The sequence below is a fragment of the Protopterus annectens genome, chromosome 2.part1 (genome assembly GCF_019279795.1).
Source record: "Protopterus annectens isolate FY-2018-M chromosome 2.part1, PAN1.0, whole genome shotgun sequence".
Lineage (NCBI taxonomy): Eukaryota > Metazoa > Chordata > Ceratodontiformes > Protopteridae > Protopterus > Protopterus annectens.
Genome location: NC_056729.1, coordinates 1,698,435,167 through 1,698,461,735, shown reverse-complemented (window position 1 = coordinate 1,698,461,735; position 26,569 = coordinate 1,698,435,167). Strand labels below are relative to the sequence as shown.

General features: G+C 45.2%; 1 protein-coding gene across 2 annotated transcripts in view; it reads right to left on the bottom strand.

The window, feature by feature from the left end:
* Positions 1-26,569, bottom strand: part of UBE4B (ubiquitination factor E4B) — a 2,592,778-nt gene that overhangs the window by 1,040,011 nt on the left and 1,526,198 nt on the right. The window lies entirely within an intron of this gene.

Genomic DNA, 26,569 nt, shown 5'->3' with positions numbered 1-26,569 from the left:
GTTGGGAGGCTGGAGCTAAACAGCATTAGGTGCGGTTATAAAGCACTGCAGTGGCAAAGCCTGCCCTGGCCTTAGAGTAGAGAGGCAAATGATAATGCTTTGTAAAGGTGTGAACAGAACTCCAAGTTGCAGCCTCTAGAATGTCTTTGGTTGGTACTCCTCTGAGAAAGGTTGCTGAAGTAGCTGCAGCTCTGGTGAAATGAGACCTAATGCCCTTGGGCACAGGTTTACCATGGTGTAAGTAGCAGAAACGGATGCAGTGGCTTATCCACTTCAAAATTGTCTGCTTTGAAATAGCCTTTCCTTCTGATCCTGCAGCATATGACACTAGTTTTTCTTAAAGCCTTAGTCCTGCTCAAGTAGAATCTTAGCTGTCTGTGTACGTCCAAGGAATGCAGAATTCTCTCCCTTTTGTTCTGTGGATTTGGATAAAAAGTTGGCAGATGAATTGTTTGGTTAAGAGCCATACTGGAAACCACCTTAGGCATAAAAGTAGGATTTGTTCTCGGAGACACCCTGTCCGGGTGAAATCTGATTTGGCTCTACAGCCATGAGGGCCTGTAGCTCTGAAACTCTTCTTGCTGAAGTAATTGCAAGTAGCAAAGCTGTTTTCCATGATAACAACTTTATATCAGCGGTAGCAGCTTGTTCAAATGGAGGCAGGGTGAGCTTTTCCAACACATAATTGAGGTTCCATGCATGTAATAGGGATCTTCTAGGAGGCCTTATCCTCTAAGATACTGCTTTAGTAAAGGATGAGAAAAGATTGGTGGCTCTGTATTGTAATGAGCCGAAATGGCAGAGCATGGATTTTGATTGATGAGAAAGATAGGCCTTTGTCAAGCATCTCAGTTAAGTATTGTAATATCTGAGGAATATTTGGTTCTGCTCTATCAGTTCCCTGTGCTTGTTTCCAAGCACAGAATCTCTTCCATTTGTCAGCATAAGATTTTCTAGTACTAGGCCTTCTCTGGCTTCCAAAATGACATCCATCACAGTTTTACTGAGAGGTGTTGTTTGTATAACTACATGATCAGCCATGCTGCCAGGTTCAGTGTCTGTAGTTGATTGTGCAGGATCTGACTGCTTTGCTAGGACAGTAGTTGAGGTATTTGAGGTGAGGTCCAAGCTGGGTATTGAGACAAGTTTTTTTTTTTATTTTTTTATTTATTTTTATTTAACATTTGTTGACCGGGAAAGTCCGACTAGGTTCCACAGATCCTGTTTTCAGCGGAGGCCCAGGGAGAAACACTCCAGAAGCATGTCTTTTAGAAGAAGTTCCTTTGGATTGGGCACCAGTACTGGCAGGGCCAGTCCGGGGCAATTAGTATCATCTTTGGTTTCTCTTGTCTGACTTTTAGGAGGACCTTTGGGAGAAGAGGCATAGGAGGAAAGGCATAAACTGATAGGTTTTTCCAACTGAAGGATAGGGCGTCCACTTTCCATGCTTGTCTGTGATAAGTCCTTGTGCAGAATCTTTTCAATTGATAATTTTGAGGAGAGGCAAATAGATCTATGTCTGGGCTCCCCCACTTCTGTGTTATCATGCTGAAGACTTGAGGATTTAGTTTCCACTAGTGAGGATCCATAAGGTTTCTGCTTAAATTGTCTGCCAGGGTATTGTGTTTACCTGGCAGGAATTGAGCTTGAAGATGTATTTGGTACGTGAAAGCTGTGTCCCACAGTGCCATGGCTAATCTGCAAAGGTGGTATGAGCGTGTGCCCCCTTGCTTGTTTATATACCAAATGACTGTGGTGTTGTCCGTCTATCAGTAGTTGTCCTGGATGAAGTAAGTCCTTGAAGTCTGTTACGGAATTTTGAACAGCTAGCATCTCTTTCTGGTTGATATGCAGATGCATTTGTTTTGGGGTCCATATGCCCTGAATGCATCTTCCTGCCATGTGGGCCCCCCAGGCATAATCCGATACGTCTGCTGTCAAGGTCTGGCTGGCAGGGGGGAGAGTGAAGGGCTGTCCCATGTTTTGGTGACATGCCTTTGCCCACCATAGAAACTCCTGTTGTAGTCAGGGTATGAGAGGAATCATTGCTTCCAGACTGTGAGAATGTTGACTCCATAAACTTTTCAGGTACCATTGAAGTTTCCTCATATGCAGTCTTGCATATGGAATCAGTAGGATGCAGGATGCCATGAAGCCCAGAGCCTGCAGAATTTGTCTTGCAGATAACTGGGTCTTTGTTGCCATCAGTTTGAAGTAAGTAGTCAGTTGCCTTTGCTTGTCTGGCATGAGGTAAGCCATCTGGGCAGTTGTATTCAAGCTTGCACCCAGGAATGTTATCTTTTGAGAGGGTACCAGTTGTGATTTCTTTTCGTTTATTGTGTACCCTAGGCATGTTAGAAGCCTTTTCACACACGCCAGATGTCGAAGAAGAATGTCCTTGTTCTCTGCTTGAATGAGACAGTCGTCTAAGTAAGGATGTATTTGTATACTACTTTGTTTGCAAAATGCAATCACTGGTGTCAGGCACTTTGTAAAGACCCTGGGCGCAGTAGATAAGCCAAATGGCAGTGCAGAGAATTGGTACTGCATTAAGCCAGCCTTGAATCTGAGGCATCTTCTGCACGATTGTCTTTATTGGGATATGCAGGTATGCCAATTTTAGGTCTAAAGTCACCAGCCAAGCATTCTTGCCCAGGATGGGCAGAAGCTGCTGCAAAGTCAGCATTTTGAATTTTGGAATGTCTAGGTATGTGTTCAAAATCGATAAATCCACTATTAGCCACCAGGCCTTCTCCTTTCTGGGTACCAAGAACAGTCTTGAGTAAAAACTTTGTCCTTTTTCCTGTTCTGGTACTGTCTGAATGGCCCCCATATCCATGAGGGACATAACCTGTTTCTGTGCCTCTGCCCATTGATTTTTTGGCAGATCTGGCCAACCATTTGCCATTGGCAGTGTGGAAAATGGAATCTGTATCCCTGTGATACAATGTTTATTACAGACTTGTCCTGGGTTATTAACTGCCAATGTTGAACAAAAAGTGCTAATTTTCCCCCTATGGGTGCTGCCAAAAGATAAGTGCTTGGTGAAGGCAGAGGGAAGTCATTGGGATTGCTTTCTGTAGGTTTGCGCTTTACCTCCTCCAGATTTGGAGGTGGAAGTGTCCCTTTGCTTTGACCTGTATGAATCTTGCGCCTGGTATCTGGAACCCTTAGGGCATCTGGATTTGCCCCTAAGAGCTCTGTCTGACACAAGAAAGGACCAATTTTTTGTAGGCCAGTGTCTACTGAATCTTGGTGGCTGCACTTGTAAGAAGTCTTTAATAGTTTGCATAGACTTAGCTTTGTCTCCCATTTTCTTTAAAACCTCTTCTGCCTTAACACCAACCAGAGAATCATGCTGTAAAGGTGCATCTAGCAATTTAGCTTTAACATGATCAGGTAAATTTTGTTCCTTTAACCAGGCATGCCTCCTAATCACAGATCCAGTAACTGCGGCCCTGCAGGAGGCCTCTAATGAATCAAAACCACATTGCAAAGTATGCTTTCCAACTTGTTCAGATGCATGCAATAATTCCTGCAATTCTTTATTTTCTGCACATTCTGAAATCAACATCATTTTCTGTTTCAGCAATCCCATAACATGTTGTTGGTACTTAAGCATATGAAATTGACAGTTTAAGGCCCTGATTGCCAAGGTTGCAGATGTATAAACCTTTTTTCCCCATCTGTCCAGAGACCTTGAATCTCTGTCAGAGGGGTAGGATTTTTTGCTGTTGAGGCCGTAACTCTCTTTGGACCCTGTGAAATAGTTTCAAGATCAGCAGCAGGGTTTCTAAATAAAAATTATGTGAGTCAGGGACTCTGTAATATCTGTCAGGCTTACTGGGAGCTGGAGCTGGAGGTAAGGAGTCAGGGGACAAGCTTGACTCCGAAAATACATCATCCACAATGTCTAAAACAGGGGGAATGGCTAAAGACCTGTGCTGAGGGAGAAGAAGGAAATCCCTGAGCCTCTTTTTTGATTCTGAGAAGTCTTGACTCTCCCAGTGAAAATGCTCCCTCAAAGTATGCAAGGTTTCTCCAAATAAATAATCCTCAGGAGGAGATGGAGATGTAATAGACTCCTCAGCATCAGAATCCTCATAGGGAGGTATAGATAATTCCTGATCAGAAGAGGAATCACAAGAAACAGAAACCTGATCTGAAGATTCATAATCAGTGTCTTGCCTAGGCCTCTTATCAGGAGGGGGATGGGTACCCCTGATCATGGTAATAAGGTCTTCAGCCATTTTGATCATCTGTTTTTTAGGCATAGAGGCCTGTGCATGTGGCGCATGCGTCCATTTTTTAGTTTTAGAAGTTGCTTTTGTCTGGTTTTGCAGCTGTTGTCGGTTTGATATACAAATGTTGAGGTCTGAAAACACCCTCAGAAGTCGGTGCCTGCTCAGCAGCTCTGGACCCATCCAAGGGAGATACATCCGTTGGTCCAATACCTTGAGTATCTCGCAGCATGCCGGACTCCACATGTAGCAGGTATCAGGAGCTGCAAAAGCGCCTCACTGAGTACTGGCGACTGGCTTAGGAGTAGCTTCGTCGTCGGTTTTGGATCTCGACTGCCTTTCTCTGTCCTTTTCTTTGCGTTTTTTTATGTACTCCGGTAGTCAGATTGCTATCCAGCGACATTTCTGGGTAGTTAAATCTGTTTCCAAAATACTTTGATGCAAAAGTACAGTTTTGTACCTACCATAAATGTAGATGTTCGAGTGCTAATACAGCTGCAGTCATAACAGATGGGTTTTCCTGCCGTCAGGTGGGTCCTCGGTCGGCCGAATTCCAAAGTCTAGGTCCGGCGTCAGTTGTTGTCGCTTCTTCCCTGACTTCAGTGCGACAGGGCTATAAAAGAACCAGCCGACGCCATTTTCTTCAGTTTTTCTTGCCCCAGATGTCAGGTGCCCCCAGAAGGAAGGCAAAACATAAATTTATGTAACAAAGCAAATGCAATATAATCAAAAAACAGTAGTTGCAAGCAAATACACCATAAAAGAATACCCCAATGAGGTTGTATGAGGAGGTGTTAGCCATAAGGCCTGTCCCAAGAGGGGAAGGAGGGAGGGAAACCTGGACTGCAGCTGTATTAGCACTCGAACATCTACATTTATGGTAGGTACAAAACTGTACTATGTTCATCGTGCATACAGCTGCAGTCATAACAGATGGGTAGAATCCCAAAGCTAATAAAGGGGTGGTAGGCACTAAGTGGAACTAGGTGGAGCCAGGATGCCCTGCAAGACTGCAGTGGCAAAGCCCACTCTAGTTTTGGAGTATAATGGTAGGTGATAGTGCTTGGAGAAAGTATGTACAGAACTCCAAGTGGCTGCTTCCAAAATATCTTTGGTAGGAACCCCCCTGAGGAAAGCAGCAGAGGTAGCTGTGGCCCTTGTGGAGTGAGATCTGATGCCTGTAGGTACAGTTTTACCATGAAAAGAGTAACAAAAGCGTATGCAGTGGGCTATCCATTTTGAGATTGTCTGTTTGGAAATAGGCCTCCCTTGAGCACCTGTAGCAAAGGACACAAAGAGTTACTCTGATTTTCTGAAAGGCTTTGTTCTGTCCAAATAATAATGGAGCTGTCTGTGAATGTCCAAGGAATGTAGTAGCCTCTCCCCTTTGTTTTGTGGATTAGGGTAAAAGGTAGGTAAGTGGATAGCCTGATTCAAGGCTACCCTGGATACTACCTTTGGCATAAATGAAGGATTGGTTCGTAAGGAAACTCTGTCCTGATGGAAAATGATGAAAGGCTGCACAGCCATGAGGGCTTGTACTTCCGAAACCCTGCGTGCTGAGGTGATAGCTAGAAGGAAGGCTGTTTTCCATGACAAATATTGCAGATCTGTTGAAGCAGCTGGCTCAAAAGGAGGCAGGGTTAGTTTTTCTAGAATGAAATTGAGGTCCCAAGCAGGTACTGGTTGCTTCCTTGGGGGTTTTATATTCTTAGTCCCTCTGAGGAACTGTCTTAAGAGAGGGTGAGAGAATAAAGGAAGATCAGTGTTGTACTCTGCAGAAATGGCTGAGGCAAGGATTTTGATGGAGGAGAATGAAAGTCCACTGCTTAGCAGCTCGACTAGGTACTGTAGTATTTGAGGTAAATTCAGTATTCCAGGATTCTGACCCTTTTTCTGATTCCAGACACAAAACCGTTTCCATTTTGCGGAGCAGGCTTTTCTATTAGAAGGCCTTCTGGCCTCCAAAATGACATCCTGCACCTCCTTGGAGAGTAGGGTCTGCTGTGAATTTAAGGAATCCTCCATGCGGCTAGATTGAGTGTTTTCAGCTGACTGTGAAGAGTTTTGAAGTTGTGCTGAGTCAGTAGAAGAGGCATTAGATAGAGGCAGGATCCATGGTGGGGAATGCGTCAGGCTCCTCAGGAGTGGGTACCAGTGTTATCTTGGCCAGTCTGGAGCAATGAGAATCATCTTTGGTCTGTCTGCTCTGGCTTTTAATAGAACTTTGGCCAGCAGTGGAAGAGGTGGAAAGGCATAAACCGTCATTGTTGTCCAACTGAAAGAGAGTGCGTCCACTTTCCAGGCCTGTGGATGAAAGGTCCTTGAGCAGAATTTTGTCAATTGGTAATTTCTGTGGGTGGCAAAGAGATCTATGTCTGGCCTTCCCCATGCTTGAATTATCATTGTAAAACTTGAGGATGCAACTTCCATTCGTGTGGATCTGTCATATTTCTGCTCAGGTTGTCTGCCAGTGTGTTTTCCTTCCCTGGCAGGAATTGTGCTTGAAGTTGGATTTGCAATTCCAGAGCCGTGTTCCAAAGGGACATGGCTAGTCTGCAAAGGGGATATGAATGAGTTCCTCCCTGTTTGTTTATGTACCACATCACTGTGGTGTTGTCTGTTCTTATCAATAGCTGTCCTGGATGCAGTAGGTCTTTGAAAGCCATAACAGCATTTATTACTGCTAGCATTTCCTTTTGATTGATGTGTAGGTGCTTTTCTTTTTGTGACCATTTGCCCTGAATGCACCGATCTGTCATGTGCCCCAGGCGTAGTCCGAGGCGTCTGTTGTGATGACTTGATTTGCTTGAGGCTTGCAGAATGGGAGACCTATGTTTCTTTGGCATGCTTGAGCCCACCACAGAAATTCCTTTTGAAGACATGGAATCAGTGGTATGATTGCTTCCAAACTGTGGCTGTGTTGAGACCATAAATTTTTTAGGTACCATTGAAGTTTCCTCATATGCAGCTTTGCACATGGGATTAGCAGGATGCAAGATGCCATGAATCCCAGAGCCTGCAGGATTTTCGTTGCAGTCAGCCTGGTGAAGGTTGCCAGTTTTCTGAAGTATTGAGTTAATTGCCCTTGTTTCTCTGGCGTGAGGTAGGCCATCTGGGTGTTTGTATCCAAACTGGCACCCAGGAAAATTATTGTTTGAGAGGGTATTAGTCTTGACTTCTTTTTGTTGACTGTGTATCCCAGAGATTTCAACAACATTATTACAAATGCCAGGTGCTTCAGAAGAGTGTGTTTGCTGTCCGCTTGGATCAGGCAGTCGTCCAGATATGGGTATATTTGTATCGCTTGAAGTCTGCAGAAGGCAATTACTGATGTCAGGCATTTCATGAACACTCTGGGCGCAGTAGATAAGCCAAAGGACAATGCAGAGAATTGATAATGGGATGAACCTGCAAGAAATCTGAGTTATCTTCTGCAATCTTGTCTGATTGGGACATGCAGGTATACCTCCTTGAGGTCCAATGTTACCAGCCAAGACTCCTTGCCCAGCATGGGAAGAAGCTGCTGTAATGTGAGCATCTTGAATTTTGGCACGAGTAAATATGTGCTTAGGATGGATAGGTCCAAAATAGGTCTCCAGTTTTTGCCCTTCCTTGGTACCAGGAATAGTCTGGAATAAAAACCTTGACCCTGTTCCTGTGCAGGTACCTCTTGAATAGCTTTAATGTCCATGAGATCTGAAATTTGTTTTTGTGCCTCTGCCCTTTGATTGTGTGGCAGGTTTGGCATGCCTCTCATTTTTGGAAGGGTGTGAAAGTGGAATCTGTAGCCTCTGTCTATAATGTCCAGGATCCATTTGTCTTTTGTGACAATATGCCAATTTTTCGAAAATAATGCCAGTTTTCCGCCTAAAGGTGCTGCCATTTGAGCCTTGCTTGGCATGCAAAGGGGAAAGTCATTGGGTCTGCTTTCTGAATGGCTGTGAACTATCCTCACCCCCTCTTGGTGTAGGTGTTTGCCATTGTCTGCCTCTAAATGATCCTTGAGATTGCCCTCTACCTCTCGGGCGCCTGTATCTACCTCTTTGAGGTCTGTCCGTGGCTGGAAAGGACCAATTTTTTGAAGGCCAATTTCTACTGAAACGAGGCGGTTGTACCTGTAGGAAATCTTTCACCGTTTGCATTGATTTTGCCTTCTCCTCCATTTTCTTTAATACCTCCTCAGCTTTAACACCAAACAATACATCTTTTTGAAGAGGTGCATCTAGTAATTTAGCTTTGACATGATCTGGTAAGGTTTGCTCTTTGAGCCAAGCATGTCTATGTATGACTGATCCTGTAACAGCAGCTCTACAAGAGGCCTCTAAAGCATCAAAACCACATTGCACATTGCTCTGCACTATGCAACAAATCCTGCAACTCCTTCAAGTCTGGTTGTTCAGGTTGTGACATTTTGCTTTTCAACTGAGATAACAAAAACTGTCGATACTTTAACATATGGAACTGACAGTTTAATGCCCTCATGGTTAAAGTGGCCGAGGTGTATACCTTTTCCCCCCACCTTTCTAAAGCTCTGGAATCTCTCTCTGAAGGTAATGGATTTTTGGCAGTGGAGGCCTTAATTCCCTTGGGACCCTGTGAAATAGTTTCTGGGTCAGCCGCATGGCTTTTGTATAGGAATTGGTATGAATCAGGAACCCGGTAATACCTGTCAGGCTTGACTGGAGCTGGAGGTAAAGAATCTGGGTTAAGGCTGGCCTCTGAATACACATCATCTAGTATGTCTAAGACAGGAGGTATAGCCAGAGGCCTGTGCTGAGGGAGCAAGAGGAAATCCCTGAGCCTTTTCTTGGAGTCTGAGTACTCTTGGCCTTCCCAGTGGAAGTGTTCCCTCAAGGTATGCAAGGTTTCCCCAAAAGAGTAATCCTCGGGGAGACAGAGGAATGGACTCCTCTGCATCAGAATCTTCGAAAGGGGAGTAAGAATGTTCCTGGTCCTCAGAATGTTCTGAAGTAATGGAGGCCTGGTCTGAGGAAGGGTATTCTTCCTCCACTCTGGGCCTTTTGTCCGAGGGGGGTTGAGAACCCCTGATAAGAGTAATCAAATCCTCAGCCATTTTGAGCATCTGCTTTTTAGGCATGGGGCCTTGAGAGAGGCCCTGTGGAGCTTGTCTTTTAGAATGCATGGCTGCTTTAGATTTAGTGTAAGCCTTAATGGAAAAAGAAGAAGAAGGCCTGAAAACACCTTGAGAGGTGGCAGGCCTGTCTGAACTCTGAGTTTCCCCGCCAAGAGTGACTTCGGTATCTGTAGTCGGGGTGTGGGCCGAAGAGCCTGCGACCTCGGGCACAGAAGACACCGCTAATGAAGTGTCATCGGTAGTCAGGGGCTGCGTAGGCGCCTCGCTGAAAACCAGAGCACATGTAGTCGGCTTTAGCGTGGTGTCGTTAGAAGTCGCGGACCTCGTATGTCGGTCCTTATCTTTACGTCGTTTACTCAAAATTGGAGTCGGAGTATCCGACGACATGTTGTAATTAAACTTTTTACCAAAATAGTGTTGGGCGAACTCCGCCCGATGCTTAATAGTGCGTCTGTTGAATGTAGCACAAAAACGACAGGCCAAGACGTCGTGGACTGGGCCTAAGCAAGGTATACATAGGGAATGGAAATCCTTATGCGGTATTTGCTTCCCACATGAAATGCAATTATTAACTTTGTCTGACATAGGTCTGAGGCAAGAAAAGTTTCCCCTACGGGGTACTTAGCTTTCAAGAAGTCTTTGGTTGAAAAATATTCGTAATCTCAGGAGCTGGCCGACCGGCACTTGCGAACTGCTTCTGCTTCGGGCACCGCGCGGCAAGAAAGACTGAAGAAAATGGCGTCGGCTGGTTCTTTTATACCCGTCGCACTGACATCAGGGAAGAAGCGACGACAACCGACGCCGGACCTAGACTTTGGAATTCGGCCAACCGAGGACCCGCCTGACGGCAGGAAAACCCATCTGTTATGACTGCAGCTGTATGCACGATGAACATCATATACTGACGCTTAATAGTGCATTGGTTAAATCTAGCACAAAACCGACAGCCAGGCACGTTGTGATCAGGGCCTAGGCAAGGAATACAGTATAAATGGAAATCCTTATGAGGTATTTGCTTCCCACAAGTAATACAATTATTAACTTTTGCCGACATCGGTAAAAACCAAGAAAAAAGTTTCCCCAATGGGGTACTTGGCTTTAGTGAAGACTTTGGTTCTGAAACTCAAACTCGAATATTTCAGTAGTCGGCCGACCGGCACCTGCAAAATGCTTCTGCTTTGGGCACCGCGTTGCAAGAAAGACTAAAGAAAATGGCGTCGGCTGCATGTTTTATACCCCTGATGACCTGATGTCATGGAAGAGGAGACAGCAACCGACACAGGACCCAAGACTTTGGAATTCAGGCCGACTGAGGGCAACCTGCCAGCAGATTACTCCAAATGTAATGACTGCAACAGTGAAACACGAAGAACATCAGGAGGGATAGCTAAAGGCCTGTGTTGAGGTAGTAGTAAGAATTCCCTAAGTCTCTTTTTGGAGTCAGAGTAATCCTGGCTTTCCCAGCAGAAATGCTCCCTAACAGCGTGCAAGGTTTCACCGAAAGAAAAATCCTCTGGAGGGGAAGCAGAGGGAATAGAATCCTCGGCATCAGAATCCTCAAAAGTAGATAAGGGCAAATCCTGGTAATCAGAAGGAGGAGAAATATCAAGAGTCCTGATCTGAAGAATCAGAAAGAAAATCAGTTCTAGGTCTCTTAGAGGAGGAGGAAGGCTGGCTTCCCCTAATTAAAGTAATAAGGTCTGCAACCATTCTAAGCATTTGTTTTTTCGGCATATGGGCCTGAGTCTGCGGTTTGGTCGTTGGTTTTCTAGGTGTGGTGCGAGGTTTTTGGCCTGGATGAAAACAATGGCGTTGGTTTAATATGAATGTCTGTAAGCCTAAATACACCCTCATAAGCCAGTGCCCGCACCGCGGCTCCGGGCCCATCCAAGGTAGAGACATCCACAGATACCATAGTCAAAGAAGCATCTCACGGCATACCGGACTCCGAATGGGTCTTAGGAGAGGCCTGCGAATCAGAAATAGTGGGTATCAGGGGCTGCGAAAGTGCCTCACTGAGTACAAGCAGACTGGCGACTAGCTTAAAGGAAGCGTCATCGGCAGTTTTGGACCTATGCGGTCTGTATCTGTCTTTTACCTTTTTTGGAATATCAGTAGTCGGATGGCTTGACAAAGACATTTTGGAGTACACAGAACGAGTACGAAAATAATTAGCTGCAAAAATAGCCCGACGACGAATAGTTCGGGCGTTGAACAAGGTACAAAACCAACAACGAGGGATGTCGTGGTCTGGTTCTAAACAAGGCATGCAGTAGGAATGAAAATCGCTATGAGGCATTTGCTTTCCACAGGTAAGACAACTGTTAACTTTTACTGACACTGGACAGAGCAAGAAAAAGGATCCAAGACGGGGTACTTAGCTTTTTTGAAGACTTCGGGTCTGAAACTCGAAAACGAAAATTTCAGTAGTCGGCTGACCGGCACTTGCGAACTGCTTCTGCTTCGGGCACCGCATGGCAAGAAAGACTGATGTAATGGCGTTGGCGAGGGCTACCTGAAGGCAGACAACCCAAATGTGATGACTGCAACAGTGAAACACGAAGAACATCCAATATTGTCTTGGCCAGAAGGGGGTCATCAACAACATTTTTGGGCTGTCCTCCTAAATCTTCAGCGGGAGTTTCTGAATTAGTGAGAATGGAGAGAATGCGTAGATAAATATTCCCTTCCATGACAATGATAGGGCAGCCACCTTCCAAGCCAGAGGATGTGGGACTCTGGCACAGAATCAGAGCCTTCATCTCTTTGATACTGATGTGTTGTTTCCTTATCGGAAACCACATGCCTTGGATCTTTAGGTTTCTCAGTGTTGCTCCATACTCTAGATCTGAAGCATCTGTGAACAATTCCTGTATTGGATGAGGTGGCTGAAGGGGAAGTCCTGGATTCAGAGATATTTGTTGAATCTATCAAGACAATTCCTTCTTTAGGCAGGGTAGAAGTGGAAAAACAAATTCTAAATGATGAGCATGCTGGGACCAGAGGGTTTTCAGGTACCACTAGAACTTTCACACGTGAAGTCTGGCTAGGGGCAGCATTGGTATAACTGAAACCATAAACCCTAGCATCCTGAGGAACTCCCTGGCAGTCACACCGGATAGAGGAAGCAACTGTTGGAAATAAGTCTGCAGGGACGACATTTTTTGCAAAGGCAGAAAGGCCATCCTAAGGTATGTCTTTATCCTACAGCCTAAGAACACCTGGTCCTGAGAAGGAGTCAGGGAAGACTTGCTGTAGCTAATGGTGAACCCCAGGCTAAGGAGCAAAGAGATGGTGGTTTGAAAGTTCTGTTGCAAGATATCTGGAGGTTCTGCTTGAATGAGCAAGTCATCCAGGTAAGGGTATATGAGAATTAAATGGAGTCTACAAAAGGCAATGACAGGAGCCAAACATTTTGTGAATACCCTTGGAGCTGCAGAGAGTTCAAAGGGCAAAGCACAGAAATGAAAATGAGAGGAATCAACAGAAAAACATAAGAATTTCCTGAATAGAGGATAGAAGGGTATATGGAGGTAGGCATCCTTGATGTCTAAGGAAACCAGGAAAGCCTGAGGGTGCAAGAGAGGAAAAGTACAGTTGTGTACACTTACCATAAATTTAGACGTTCTACTTTCCTTTACTATGCTTAAAAACTTTTTGGTGTATTTGCTTTTTTTGTTGGAGGTATATCCTTGTATATTTATATATTTAACTGCTTCCCATTAGGGGGGCACCTGACATCTGGGGCAAGAAAAACTGATGTAATGGTGTCGGCTGCATGTTTTATACCCCTGACGACCTCATGTCATGGAAGAAGGGACAGCAACCGACGCAGGACCCAAGACTTTGTTAATCAGGCCGATTGAGGGCAACCTGCCAGCAGATTACCCAAATGTAATGACTGCAAAAGTGAAACACGATGAACATCTGCTTGAGCAGTGGATGAGAGAAGAGGGGAGGTTCTGTGCTGAAATGAGCTGAAATGGCAGAGGCATGGATTTTTATGGAAGAAAAGGACAGGACCTTGTGAAGCATCTCAGTTAAGTATTGTAAAATCTGAGGAATATTGGGCACTGCAGTGCTTATTCCTTGCGACTGGTTCCAGGCACAGAAAAGTACAGTTTTGTACCTACCATAAATGTAGATGTTCGAGTGTTCACCTTGCTGCAGTCATCACACTTGGGTTATCCTGCCGTCAGGCTGTCCTGCAGTCGGCCTGAGTTCCAAAGTCTTGGTCCGGCGTCAGTTGCTGTCGCTTCTTCCCTGACGTCAGTGCGCCAGGGGTATATAAGAGGCATCCAACGTCATTTTCTTCAGTTTTTCTTGCCCCAGATGTCAGGTGCCCCTAATAGGTAGGCAATATATATATATATATATATATATATATATAGCTATATAAAAAAGTATATAGAAAAATAAAACAATACTTTCAGGCACAAGCAAATACACCACAGAGGTTGTATAGGATAGAGTGGTATGAAGAAGTCCAGCTAGTTCAGAGGGGATGGAGGGAGGGTAACCTGGACTGCAGCAGGGTGAACACTCGAACATCTACATTTATGGTAGGTACAAAACTGTACTATGTTCATCGTGTTACCCTGCTGCAGTCATCACACTTGGGTTGAATCCCAAAGCTAAGGATGGGTGGTGGAGTTAAACAGGGTTAGAAGAAGCTAGTAGGCCCTGCAAAACTGCATTGGCAAAACCAGCTCTAGTCTTAGACTATAGAGGTAAGTGATCGTGTTTGGTGAAGGTGTGCACTGAACTCCAAGTTTCAGCTTCCAGAATATCCTTGGTTGGCACCCCCTTGAGAAAGGCTGCTGATGTAGTTGTAGCCCTGGTGGAGTGGGACCTAATGTTAGCAGGTGCTGGTTTCCCATGATGCGTGTAGCAGAAACGTATGCAATGTCCTATCCATTTTGAAATGGTATGTTTTGAGATAGCTTTTCCTTGTGATCCTGCAGCATAGGCTACAAAGAGCTAGTCAGATTTTCTGAAAGCCTTAGTTTTATCCAAATAGTAACACAATTGCCTGTGAATGTCCAAAGAGTGCAGGAGTCTTTCTCCTTTGTTCTGGGGATTTGGGAAAGAGGTGGGCAAATGAATGGTATGATTTAGGGCCACACTGGATACCACCTTTGGCATAAAGGAAGGGTTAGTTCGTAGAGAGACTCTGTCTTGATGAAAAATGAGGAAAGGCTCACTGCCATTACTGCCTGTAGCTCTGAGACTCTTCTAGCTGAAGGTATTGCTAGCAGCAGGGCAGTTTTCCATGAAAGAAATTTTAAATCAGCTGAAAAAGCTGGTTCAAAGGGCGGCAGTGTAAGCTTTTCCAGAACAAAGTTGAGATCCCAAGTAGGTGTTGGTGCTCTCCTGGGTGGTCTTATGTTCTTAGCCCCTCTGAGGTACTGTCTTAGGAGTGGATGTGAGAATAAAGGAGGATCCGTGTTGTAATGAGCTGAAATTGCTGAGGTGTGGATCTTAATAGATGAAAAGGAAAGTCCTTTGTGCAACATCTCAGTTAAATATTGTAGAATCTAAGGAATGTTTGGATCAAGGGGATTTTGGCCTTTAGCCTGGTTCCAGGCGCAAAATCTTTTCCATTTGTCTGAATAGGTTTTCCTGGTGCTGGGCCTCCTGGCCTCCAGAATGACATCCATAACAGCTTTGGATAGAGGTGTTGGCTGGTTGTTTAGGTAATTTGCCATGCAGCCAGGTTTAAAGTCTTGAGCTGGCTGTGTAGAATCTGATTGTCTCGCTGGGTGAGCAGGTGAGGAATTTGTGGTAAAATCCATGGTGGGCCGTGGGCCATGTTCCTTAGAATTGGGTACCAGTGCTGGCATGGCCAGTCTGGTGCAATGATTATCATTTGTGGCCTCTCTAATCTGACTTTCAGCAGTACCTTTGCTAGAAGAGGCAGTGGAGGAAAGGCATACACTGTTAATGTTTTCCAACTGAATGAGAGGGCGTCCACTTTCCAAGCTTGTGGATGGAATGTCCTTGTGCAAAATTTTTGAAGTTGGTAGTTTTGGGGGTTGGCAAACAGCTCTATGTCTGGTGTCCCCATTTTTGAGTTATTATTGCAATTACTTGTGGATCCAGTTTCCACTCGTGGGGATCCATGATGTTTCTGCTTAGGTCGTCTGCCAATGTGTTTTTCTTTCCTGGCAGGAATTGTGCTTGTAATTGAACCTGGTAAGACAGTGCTGTGTTCCACAAGGTCATTGCTTGCCTGCATAGAGGGTAGGAATGTGTGCCCTCTTGCTTGTTTATGAACCACATTACTGTGGTATTGTCCGTCTTTATTATTAGTTGTCCTGGGTGTAAGAGGTCCTTGAAAGCGGTTAGGACATTCTGTACTGCTAGCATTTCTTTTTGATTGATATGCAGAGGCCTTAGATCTGTAGTCCATTTGCCCTGAATGCACTGTCCTGCCATGTGTGCTCCCCAGGCATAGTCCGATGCATCTGTTGTCATAGTTTGCCTGGCTGTGGGTAAGGTGAAAGGCTGACTCTTGTCGAGGTGACATGCCTGTGCCCACCATAGCAACTCCTGCTGAAGGCAGGGAATGAGTGGTATCATTGTTTCCAAGCTGTGGCTGTGCTGAGTCCATACGCGTTTCAGGTACCATTGTAATTTCCTCATATGCAGTTTTGCAAATGGTATTAGTAGTATGCAAGATGTCATGAATCCCAAGGCGTGCAGAATTTTTCTTGTAGGGAGTTGGGTCTTTGTTGCCATTATTTTGAAGTATTGAATCAGCTGTTGTTGCTTGTCTGGCGTGAGATAAGCCATCTGGGCCGTTGAATTCAAGCTGGCACCCAGGAATATTATGTTTTGTGAGGGCACTAGTTTTGATTTCTTTTCGTTTACTGTGTACCCTAGGCAACTTAGAAGGTGTTTGACAAATGCCAGATGCTTTAAAAGAATGTCCTTGCTTTCTGCTTGAATAGGGCAGTCGTCCAGGTATGGGTACATTTGAATTCCTCTTTGTCTGCAGTATGCAATTACTGGTGCCAGGCATTTTGTGAAGATCCTGGGCACAGTTGATAAGCCAAAGGGCAGTGCAGAGATTTGATAATGGGTTGAACCTGCAATGAAGCGGAGGTATCTTCTGCAATTTTGTCTGATAGGGACATGCAGGTATGCCTCCTTGAGGTCCAACGTTACTAGCCAAGCATTCTTGCCCAGCATGGGAAGAAGCTGCTGTAATGTTAGCATCTTGAATTTTGGTACTTGTAGATAGGTGTTCAGAATTGAAAGATCCAGAATGGGTCTCCATGCTTTGTCTTTTCTTGGGACTAGAAAGAGTCTTGAGTAAAATCATTGTCCTTGCTCCTGTGTGGGTACCTGTTGAATGGCTCTCATGACCATGAGAGCTGTAATTTGTTTTCGTGCCTCTGCCCATTGATTTGGTGGCAGGTTTGGCATTCCTTTTATCCATGGCAAGGTATGAAAGTGGAATCTGTATCCTTGTGAGACAATGTTTAGGACCCATTTGTCTTTTGTGATGATGTGCCAGTTGTCTGCAAAAAGTGCTAATTTTCCTCCCAAGGGAGCTGCCAAGAGAGATTTGCTTGGTAGTTTGAGGACTGAGTCCTTGTGTTTATCATCTGCTAGCTTGGGGCCTGTCTTATCCTCCTTTCTGGGTAGCAGTACCCCATTGGCGAGGTTTGTAAGGGCCTTGTGACTGACCTCTGCCCCTTGGGTGTCTGTATTTGCCCCTCTGTGATCTGTCAGAAGCTGGAAAGGACCAGTTTTTTGTTGGCCAATTTCTGCTGAAACGAGGGGGGTTGTACCTGTAAAAAATCCTTGCCCGTCTGCATAGACCTTGCCTTTTCCTCCATTTTCTTTAAAACCTCTTCTGCTTTGACACCAAATAATACATCCTGCTGTAAAGGTGCATCCAATAATTTTGCTTTAACATGATCAGGTAGGGTTTGTTCTTTTAACCAAGCATGTCTACGTATGACAGACCCAGTAACAGCTGCTCTGCAGGAAGCTTCCAAAGAATCAAATCCACATTGTAAAGTATGTTTGCCCACCTGTTCAACTGCATGCAACAGATCCTGCATTTCCTTGAATTCAGACTGTTCAGAATGTGTGCTCATTTTTTGTTTTAATTGAGACATTAGGAATTGCTGATATTTCGACATGTGAAACTGACAATTTAATGCTCTCATAGCCAGAGTAGCTGAGGTGTATATCTTCTTTCCCCATCTATCTAGGGCTCTGGAATCCCTTTCAGAGGGCACAGGATTTTTAGCCATAGAAGCTTTAGCCCCTTTGGGACCCTGGGAAATTGTTTCTGGGTCAGCCACAGGGCTTTTATAAAGGAATTTGTGTGAGTCAGGTACTCTGTAGTACCTGTCTGGTTTGGCTGGAGCAGGAGGTAGAGAGTCTGGATTTAGACTAGACTCCAAGTAAACATCATCCACAATGTCTAAAACTGGAGGGATAGCAAGTGGTCTGTGCTGGGGTAGTAAAAGGAACTCTCGGAGCCTTTTCTTAGAATCAGAGTAGTTCTGGCCTTCCCAGTGGAAATGTTCCCTCGTGGTATGTAAAGTTTCCCCAAAGGAGTAGTCTTCAGGGGAAGATGCTGAGGGAATAGAGTCTTCAGCATCAGAGTCTTCATAAGGGGGAAAAGTGTAATCCTGTTCCTCAGAAGAATCTGAGGAAATTGAAACCTGGTCAGAGAAAGCATAATCCTCCTCTTGTCTTGGCCTTTTATCTGGAGGGGGATGGGAACCCCTGATTAGGGTAATCAAATCTTCAGCCATCTTAAGCATCTGTTTCTTAGGCATGGGGCCTTGAACTGTAGACTGATGTACAGTATTTTTTGGTTTTAATGGAGTTTTAAGCTTAGCATAAGATTTAATGGCGAGTGTAGTCGGTCTGAAGACACCTTCTGCAATCGAAGGTGTTTCTACTGCACCGGGATCTCCTTCTGCTCCGGTGTTGGAAGGGCCTAATGAAGATGGCTGTGACGGCCTAGTACACTCCGCTTGAGAATCCGCAGCTGTCTGGGGTTCCAATTCTGCGGTCGTCAGGGGCTGCGTAGGTGCTTCACTGAAAACCGGAGAACCGGCGACAGGCCCAGCAGAGGCCTCGGAGTCTGGCTTGTTCCTAGGCTGCCTGTCCTTATCCTTGTGTTTTTTATGCATGCCGGTCATCGGCTGCTCCGACAGCATGATATAATTAAATTTCCTACCAAAGTAATGTCGTGCGAAGTCAAAACGGCGTTTAATAGTTCGTTTATTAAACCTAGCACAAAACCGACAACCTGTGACATCGTGGTCTTGGCCTAGGCAAGGAATACAATAAGAATGGAAGTCCTTATGAGGTATTTGCTTCCCACAAGAAATGCAATTGTTAACTTTTTCTGACATCGGACTGAGGCAAGAAAAGGTTCCCCAACGGGGTACTTAGCTTTATTGAAGACTTCGGACTGAAATTCGATTCGAAAATCTCAGGTGTCGGTCGACCGGCACTTGTGAACTGCTTCTGCTTCGAGCACCGCACGGCAAGAAAGACTGAAGAAAATGGCGTCGGATGCCTCTTATATACCCCTGGTGCACTGACGTCAGGGAAGAAGCGACAGCAACTGACGCCGGACCAAGACTTTGGAACTCAGGCTGACTGCGGGACCGCCTGGTGGAAGGATAACCCAAGTGTGATGACTGCAGCAGGGTAACACGATGAGCATCTTTTCCATTTGTCAGCATTATATTTTCTAATACTAGGCCTTCTCGCCTCCAAAATGACATCCATCACAGGTTTGCTGAGGGATGCTAAGGGTGAATTTAGGTGATTAGCCACGCTGCAAGATTCAAAGTTTGAAGCGGAGTGTGCAGAACTTGGTTGTTCTGCTGAGACAGTAAGTCAGGTGTCTGAGGCAGGTGCCATGGTGGAAGGTGTGACACATTGCGCAGGAATGGGTACCAGTGTTGGCGAGATCAGTCTGGAGCAATCTTGTTTGACTTTTAGTAGAACTTTGGAGAGCAGAGGCAGAGGGGGGAAAAGCATAGACTGATAGGTTTTTCCAACTGAATGATAGAGCATCCACTTTCCAAGCTTTTTTGTGATGAGCTCTTGTGCAGAATTTGTCCAACTGATAGTTCTAGGGTAATGCAAAAAGATCTATGTCTGGACTCCCCCATTTGCGTGTCAACATGTTGAAAATCCATGGTTCCAGTTTCCATTCGTGTGGGTCCATGAGATTTCTGCTTAGTTCGTCTGCCAGAGTATTCAGCTTTCCAGGCAGGAATTGAGCTTGCAGCTGTATTTGTTAAGTCAAGGCTGTGTTGCACAATGCCATGGCTAGTCTGCATAGGGGGTAGGAATGTGTACCTCCCTGCTTGCTTATGTACCACATAACTGTGGTGTTGTCCGTCTTTATCACTAATTGTCCTGAATGAAGGTAGTCCTTGAAGGCTGTCAGAGCATTCTGTACAGCTAGCATCTCTTTCTGATTGATATGAAGGTGCATTTGAATTGGGCTCTATTTGCCCTGAATGCACTTCCCTTCCAGATGAGCCCTCCAAGCATAGTCTGATGTGTCTGTAGTTAGGGTTTGGGCGGCAGGGGGTGGAGTGAATGGCAGTCCCTTGTTTTGGTGGCAGGCCTCTGCCCACCATAGGAACTCTAGTTGCAGGCAAGGTATGATAGGAATCATTGTTTCCAGGCTGTGACAATGTTGACTCCATAAACTTTTTAAGTACCACTGAAGTTTCCTCATATGCAGTCTTGCATATGGAATTAGAAGAATGCAGGAGTCCATGAACCCCAAGGCTTGCAGAATTTGTCTTGCAGATAGCAGAGTTTTTGTGGCCACCTGTTTGAAGTAAGTCAAAAACTGAATTTGCTTTTCTGGCGTAAGGTAAGCCCATCTGGGCAGTTGTATTCAAGCTTGCACCCAGGAATGTGATTTTTTGAGAGGGTAACAGTTGTGATTTCTTTTCATTTATGGTGTACCCTAGACAAGTTAGAACCCTTTTTACAAACGTCAGATGCTTTAGAAGAATGTCCTTGTTTTCTTGCCTGAATTAGACAATCGTCCAGGTATGGGATATATTTGAATTTTTCTTTGCCTGCAAAATGCAATAACTGGAGCCAGGCACTTTGAAGACCCTGGGCGCAGTAGATAAGCCAAAGGGCAGTGCAGAGAACATGTAATGCAAATGACCTGCTTTGAAGCGGAGGTATATGCAGGTAAGCCTCTTAAGTCTAGAGTTACCAACCAGGCATCTTTGCCTAGCATAGGAAGTAACTGTTGAAGAGTCAGCATCTTGAATTTTGGAATGTCCAGAAATGTGTTTAGAGTAGATAAGTCCAGAACTGGACGCCATGATTATTCTTTTCTGGGTACCAGGAAAAGTCGAATAGAAACCTTGTCCCTTTTCCTCTTCTGGTACTGGTTGAATAGCCCCCATGTTCATGAGGGACAGAACTTGTTTCTGGCCTCTGCCCACTGATTTGGGGGCAGGTCTGGCCATCCGTTTGGGATTGGCAACGTGTGAAATGAAATCTGTATCCCTGGGATACTATATTTAAAACCCATTTTCCTGGGTTATAAGTTGCCAGTTTCTTGCATGAAGTGCCAGTTTTCCCCCCAAAGGGGCGGATAAAAGATACATGCTTGGTGAGTGTAGAGGGAAGTTATTAAGACTGTTTACCATAGGGAGGTGCCTTGTTGTTTCCAGATTTGGAGGTGGAGGCACTCCATTGTTTTGTTCTAAAGGTCTCTTGTGACTGAAACCTGGAGCCTTTGGAATGTCTGAGTTTGACTTTAGTGGCTCTCGAAGGAACTGGAAAGGACCAGTTCTTAGTAGGCCAGTGCCTACTAAATCTTGGAGGTTGCACTTGTAAGAAAGCTTTCACAGTTTGCATAGATTTAGCATTATCTTCCATCTTTTTTAAAATGTCTTCAGCCTTATTACCAAAAAGACGATCCAGTTGTAAAGGAGTATCCAACAATTTTGCTTTAACATGATCAGGCAGAGTTTGCTCTGAGCCAAGCATGCCTTCTTAACACAGACCCAGTTACAGCAGTCCTGCAAGAGGCCTCCAAAGAATCAAAACCACATTGAAAAGTATGCTTTCCACCTTGTTCAGCTGAATGCAATAAATCCTGTAAATCTTTGTTTTCCACACAGTCAAACATTAACACAATTTTCTGTTTAAGCAGTCCCATAATATGCTGTTGATATTTAAGCATATGGAATTGACAGTTTAAAGCCCCGATTTCCAAGGCTGCAGAAGTGTAAACCTTCTTACCCCATCTATCCAACGCCCTGGAATCTCTATCAGAAGGGGTAGGATTTTTAGCAGTAGAGGCCTTAATGTCCTTGGGACCCTGAGAAATGGTTTCAGAATCTGCAATAGGATTTTTGAAAGGGAATTTGTGGGAGTCAGGAACCCTATAGCATCTGTCTGGCTTACAAGGAGCCAGAGGCAGAGAATCAGGAGCCATACTAGACTCTGAAAAAACATCATCAACAATGTCTAGAACAGGAGGTATAGCCAAAGGCCTATGCTGAGGAAGAAGAAGAAAATCCCTAAGTCTCTTTTTAGATTCAGAGAAATCCTGACTTTCCCAGTGGAAATGTTCCCTTAAGGTATGTAAAGTTTCCCCAAAAGAAAAATCCTAAGGGGGAGAAGCAGAAGGAATGGAATCTTCTGCATCAGAGTCATCATAAGTAGTATAGACAAATCCTATTCATTAGAAGAGTCAGAAAAAATAGAATCCTGTTCAGAAGATTCATAATCAATGTCTTACCTAGGCCTCTTAGAAGGAGGAGGTTGGCTAACGCTGATCAGAGTAATTAAATCTTCAGCCATTTTGATCATTTGTTTTTTAGGCGTAGGGACTGCACATGTGGCCCAGGCATGGGTTTTTTAGACATAGATTTAGATTTTAGCCTTAGTTTTGAAGAAGGCGTCGGTCAAATACACAAATCAGTAGGCCTGAAAACACCCTCAGAAGCTGATGCCTGCACAGCGGCTCCGGACCCATCTAAGGTAGAGACATCCACGGGCTCCATAATTGAAGCATATCGCGGCATACCAGACTCCGAATGGGTCTCAGTAGAGGCCTGCGAATCAGAAGAAGTGGGTATCAGGGGCTGCGAAAGTGCCTCACTGAGTACCGGCGAACTGGCGACTGGCTTAGGAGAAGCATCGTCGTCAGTTTTGGACCTCGATGGTCTGTCTCTGTCTTTTTCTCTGCGTTTTTTAGGTAATCCGGTAGTCGGATTGCTAACCGAAGACATTTCTGGATAATTAAATCGTGAGCCAAAATATTTAAAAGCAAAAATACACTGACGTTTAATAGTGCGTTGATTAAATTTAGCACAAAACCAACAGCAAGGCACGTTGTGGTCAGGGCCTAGGCAAGGAATACAATACAAATGAAAATCCTTATGAGGTATTTGCTTCCCACAAGTAATGCAATTATTAACTTTTACTGACATCGGTAAGGAGCAAGAAAACGTTTCCCCAACGGGGTACTTAGCTTTTAGCTGAAGACTTTGGTTCTGAAACTCGAAAATGAAAATTTCAGGAGTCGGCCGACCGGCACTTGCGAACTGCTTCTGCTTCGGGCACCACGCGGCAAGGAAGACTCATGTAATGGCATCTGCTGCATGTTTTATACCCCTGACGTCATGGAAGAAGGGACAGCAACCGACGCAGGACCCAAGACTTTGTTAATCAGGCAGAGTGAGGGCAACCTGCCAGCAGATTACCCAAATGTAATGACTGCAACAGTGAAACATGAAGAACATAGGCCCCTGTGCAGTAGGTCTGCTAGGTAGTCCAGGATGAAAGGTAAGGAGGGCTGTGCTGTTTCATCTCCTTTAGCCTGGATCCAGGTGCAATACCTTTTCCACTTGTGAGCATAGGATTTTCTAGTGCTGGGGCATCTGGCCTCACGTATAACATCCAGGACTTGCTTGCTTAGACTGGCAACTGGAGGAGAGGTCAGGGAATAAGCCAGGCTGCCAGGTTTAGGGTCTGCAATTGTGGATGCATGAATTCTCCGTTCTGCTGGGTCAGGAGAGTTGAGATCTAAGGTAGGCGCCATGGTGGCAGGGGTGACAAACTACGCAGCAGTGGGTACCAGAGCTGGTGTGGCCAGACTAGGGCAAGACTGCTCTTGGTTTTTCCTCCCTTACTTTAGTAGTACCCTTGAAAGTAGAGGTAGAGGGGGAAATGCATAGATCAAGAGGTTTACCCATTAGAAGGACAGGGCATCCACTTTCCTGGCCTTGCTATGAGGTTCCCTGGTGCAGAATTTGCTGAGCTGGTGATTGCTGTGGGAGGCAAAGAGGTCCACCTTCGGGCTGCCCCATTTCTGGGTTACAAGGTTGAAGGTGCTGTGGCCCAGCTGCTACTCGTGTGGGTCTAGGAGGTTTCTGCTTAAGTTGTCTGCCACAGAGTTTTGGGAGCCTGGCAGGAATTGTGCTTGCAGGTGAATCTGCATGGCTGAAGCAGTGTGCCAAAGGGTCATGGCGAGCCTGCAAAGGGGTTAAGAGTGAGTTCCTCCCTGCTTGTTGATATACCACATCACTGTGGTGTTGTCTGTTTTGATCAGTAGAGGCCCCAGGGACAATAGGGGTCTGAAAGCGGTCAAAGCATGCTGAACATCTATCATCTCTTTTTGGTTGATGTGCAGATTTATTTGATTTGGGCTCCAATGGCCCTGAATGCACATGCTGTCCAGGTGTGCACCCCAGGCATAATCTGATGTGTCTGTGGTCAGGGTCTGGGCAGTGTGGGGCTATGAGAAGGGAAGACTCTTGTTGTGGTTGCATGCTGCTGCCCACCAAAGAAAATCTTTCCTTAGACAGGGTATCATAAGTATGATAGTTTCCAGGCCCTGTGAGTGATTTTCCTTGCGGATAACTGGGTTCTGGTGGCTAGCTGAGAGAAGTAGCCTGTCAGGTAGGCTTGCTTTTCTGGAGTAAGGAATGGGATGCTGTGTCCAGGCTTGCTCTTAGGAGTATAATTTTTTGAGTGGGTACTAGTTTGGATTTCTTTTAGTTTAATGTGTACCCCAGGGAGGTCAGTAGGTGCTTTACAAAGGTCAGGTGCTGGAACAGCTCATAGGTTCATAGTTTCATAGACTGCCTGAATCAAGCGGTCGTCTAAGTAGGAGTAAATTTGAATATTCCTTTGTCTGCAAAAAGCACTGGCTGGAGCCAGGCATTTTGTGAAAACTCTGGGAGCAGTGGATAAGCCAAAGGGAAGCACAGAGAACTGAAAGTGCATATATCCTGCTCTGAAACGTAGATATTTCCTGCAGGAATCCCTGACTGGGATGTGTAGATAGGCCTCTTTTAAGGTCTAGGGTGCTAACCAAGCATCCTTGGCTAGCATAGGAAGAAGCTACTGGAGGGTGAGCATTTTAAATTTTGGTACCACCAGGAAAGTGTTGAGAATTGATAGATCGAAGATTGGGCACCAGGTGCCCTCTTTTCTGGGTACCAGGAAAAGCCTGGAATAGAAACCTTGGCCTATAAGGTCTGCAGGAACAGGCTGAATTGCCCTCATCGAGAGCAGGGAATAGACTTGGTTTTATGCCTCTGCCCACTGGTTTGGAGGAAGATCTGGGAACCCTTCTGGGGTAGGTAGAGTGTGGAAATAAAATTTGTATCCCTGTGTCACTATGTTAAGAACCCATCTGTCGTTGGTGATAGAGGCCCAGTTTTTGGTATGGGAGGAGAGTTTTCCTCCTAGGGGCACAAGCAGCTGGGCAGAGGTAAGGGTTGGAGGTGTAAAGTAATTGTGAGTTCATTCCATAAGGGGTGTCTTAGCACTCCCTGTTTTTGAAGTGGAGGAACTCCATTGCTTAGATCTCTGCATTCACTGAGACTGCTGTCTGGGGGGTCTGCTTCCCCTAGGTCTTGTCTGAGCTGGTCTTGAGGGGGCCGGAAAGGACCAGTACTTGGAGGGGCAATGCCTACTGAACCTCAGAGGCTGGACCTGCAAGAAGTCTTTAACTGTCTGCATAGAGTTAGCTTTTTCTTCCATCTTTTTTAAGACCTCGTCTGCTTGGTGCCAAACAAATTGTCTTTGTTCAATGGTGTGTCCAACAGGTTTGATTTGACATGGTCTGGCAAGGTCTGTTCCTTAAGCCAAGCATGTCTTCGAAGTACAGAACCTGTGACTGCTGACATGCAGGAGGCTTCTAGGGCGTTGAACCCACATTGCAAGGTGTGTCTAGTAACTTGGCTTACAGAATGCATAAGCTCCTGTAATTCTTTATTTTCTGCACAAGCCGGAAAGGTAGATATTTTTTGTTTAAGGAGTTCCACAGTATGCTGCCGGCTTTTTCAGCATGTGGAACTGACAATTTAGTGCTCTAATGGCAAGAGTTGCAGAGGTGTTTACTTTTTTACCCCATCTGTCTAAAGCTTGGGAATCTCTGTCCGAGGGGATAGGATTCTTAGCTGCAGTTGCTTTTATTCCTTTGGGTCCTTGGGTGATGACCTCTGCGTCAGCAGTAGGATTCTTGAAAAGAAATTTGTGAGAGTCAGGGTCTCTCTAATACCTGTCAGGCTTCATGGGAGCAGGAGAAAGGGTGTCAGGAATTAAACTGCATTCCATAAAAACATCATCCACAACATCCAGGACAGGAGGAATGGCTAAATGTCTGTGCTGTGTTGAATCTAAGTATTCCTTGAGTCTCTTTTTGGACTGAGGATAGTCCTGACACTCCCATTGGAAATGCTCCCTTAAAGTATGTAGGGTTTTACCAAATGAAAAATCCTCTGGAGGAGAGGGAGAAGGAATGGATTCCTCTGCATCTGAATCCTCATAAGCAGACAAGGGTTGCATGTCTGTATATTCAGAAAACTCAGAGTCATCGGACTCCTGGTCATATAATAAACTGCTGGGGACAAGTCTCTTTTTCTTTGTAAGGGGTGAGGCTGGCTTCCCCTAATAAGCAAGATAAGGTCTTCCGCCATTTTAAGCATTTGAGATTGAAGCATGGAAGCAGGTGCTTCAGCTTGGGTCATCGGTTTTTTAGGCATAGTTCGTACCCTGGGCCTTAGAAATTCTGTAGTTTTAAAAAGAATCGAAGACGCGAAAGAAGTCATCGGTTTGTGTTGAGAATAGGTAGTGCGAAGAACTTCCTCGGACGCCGGTGTCTGCTCAGCAGCTCCGGACCCATCCAAGGTAAAGACATCCGCAGGATCCATAGTCAAAGAAGAGTCTCACTGCATAC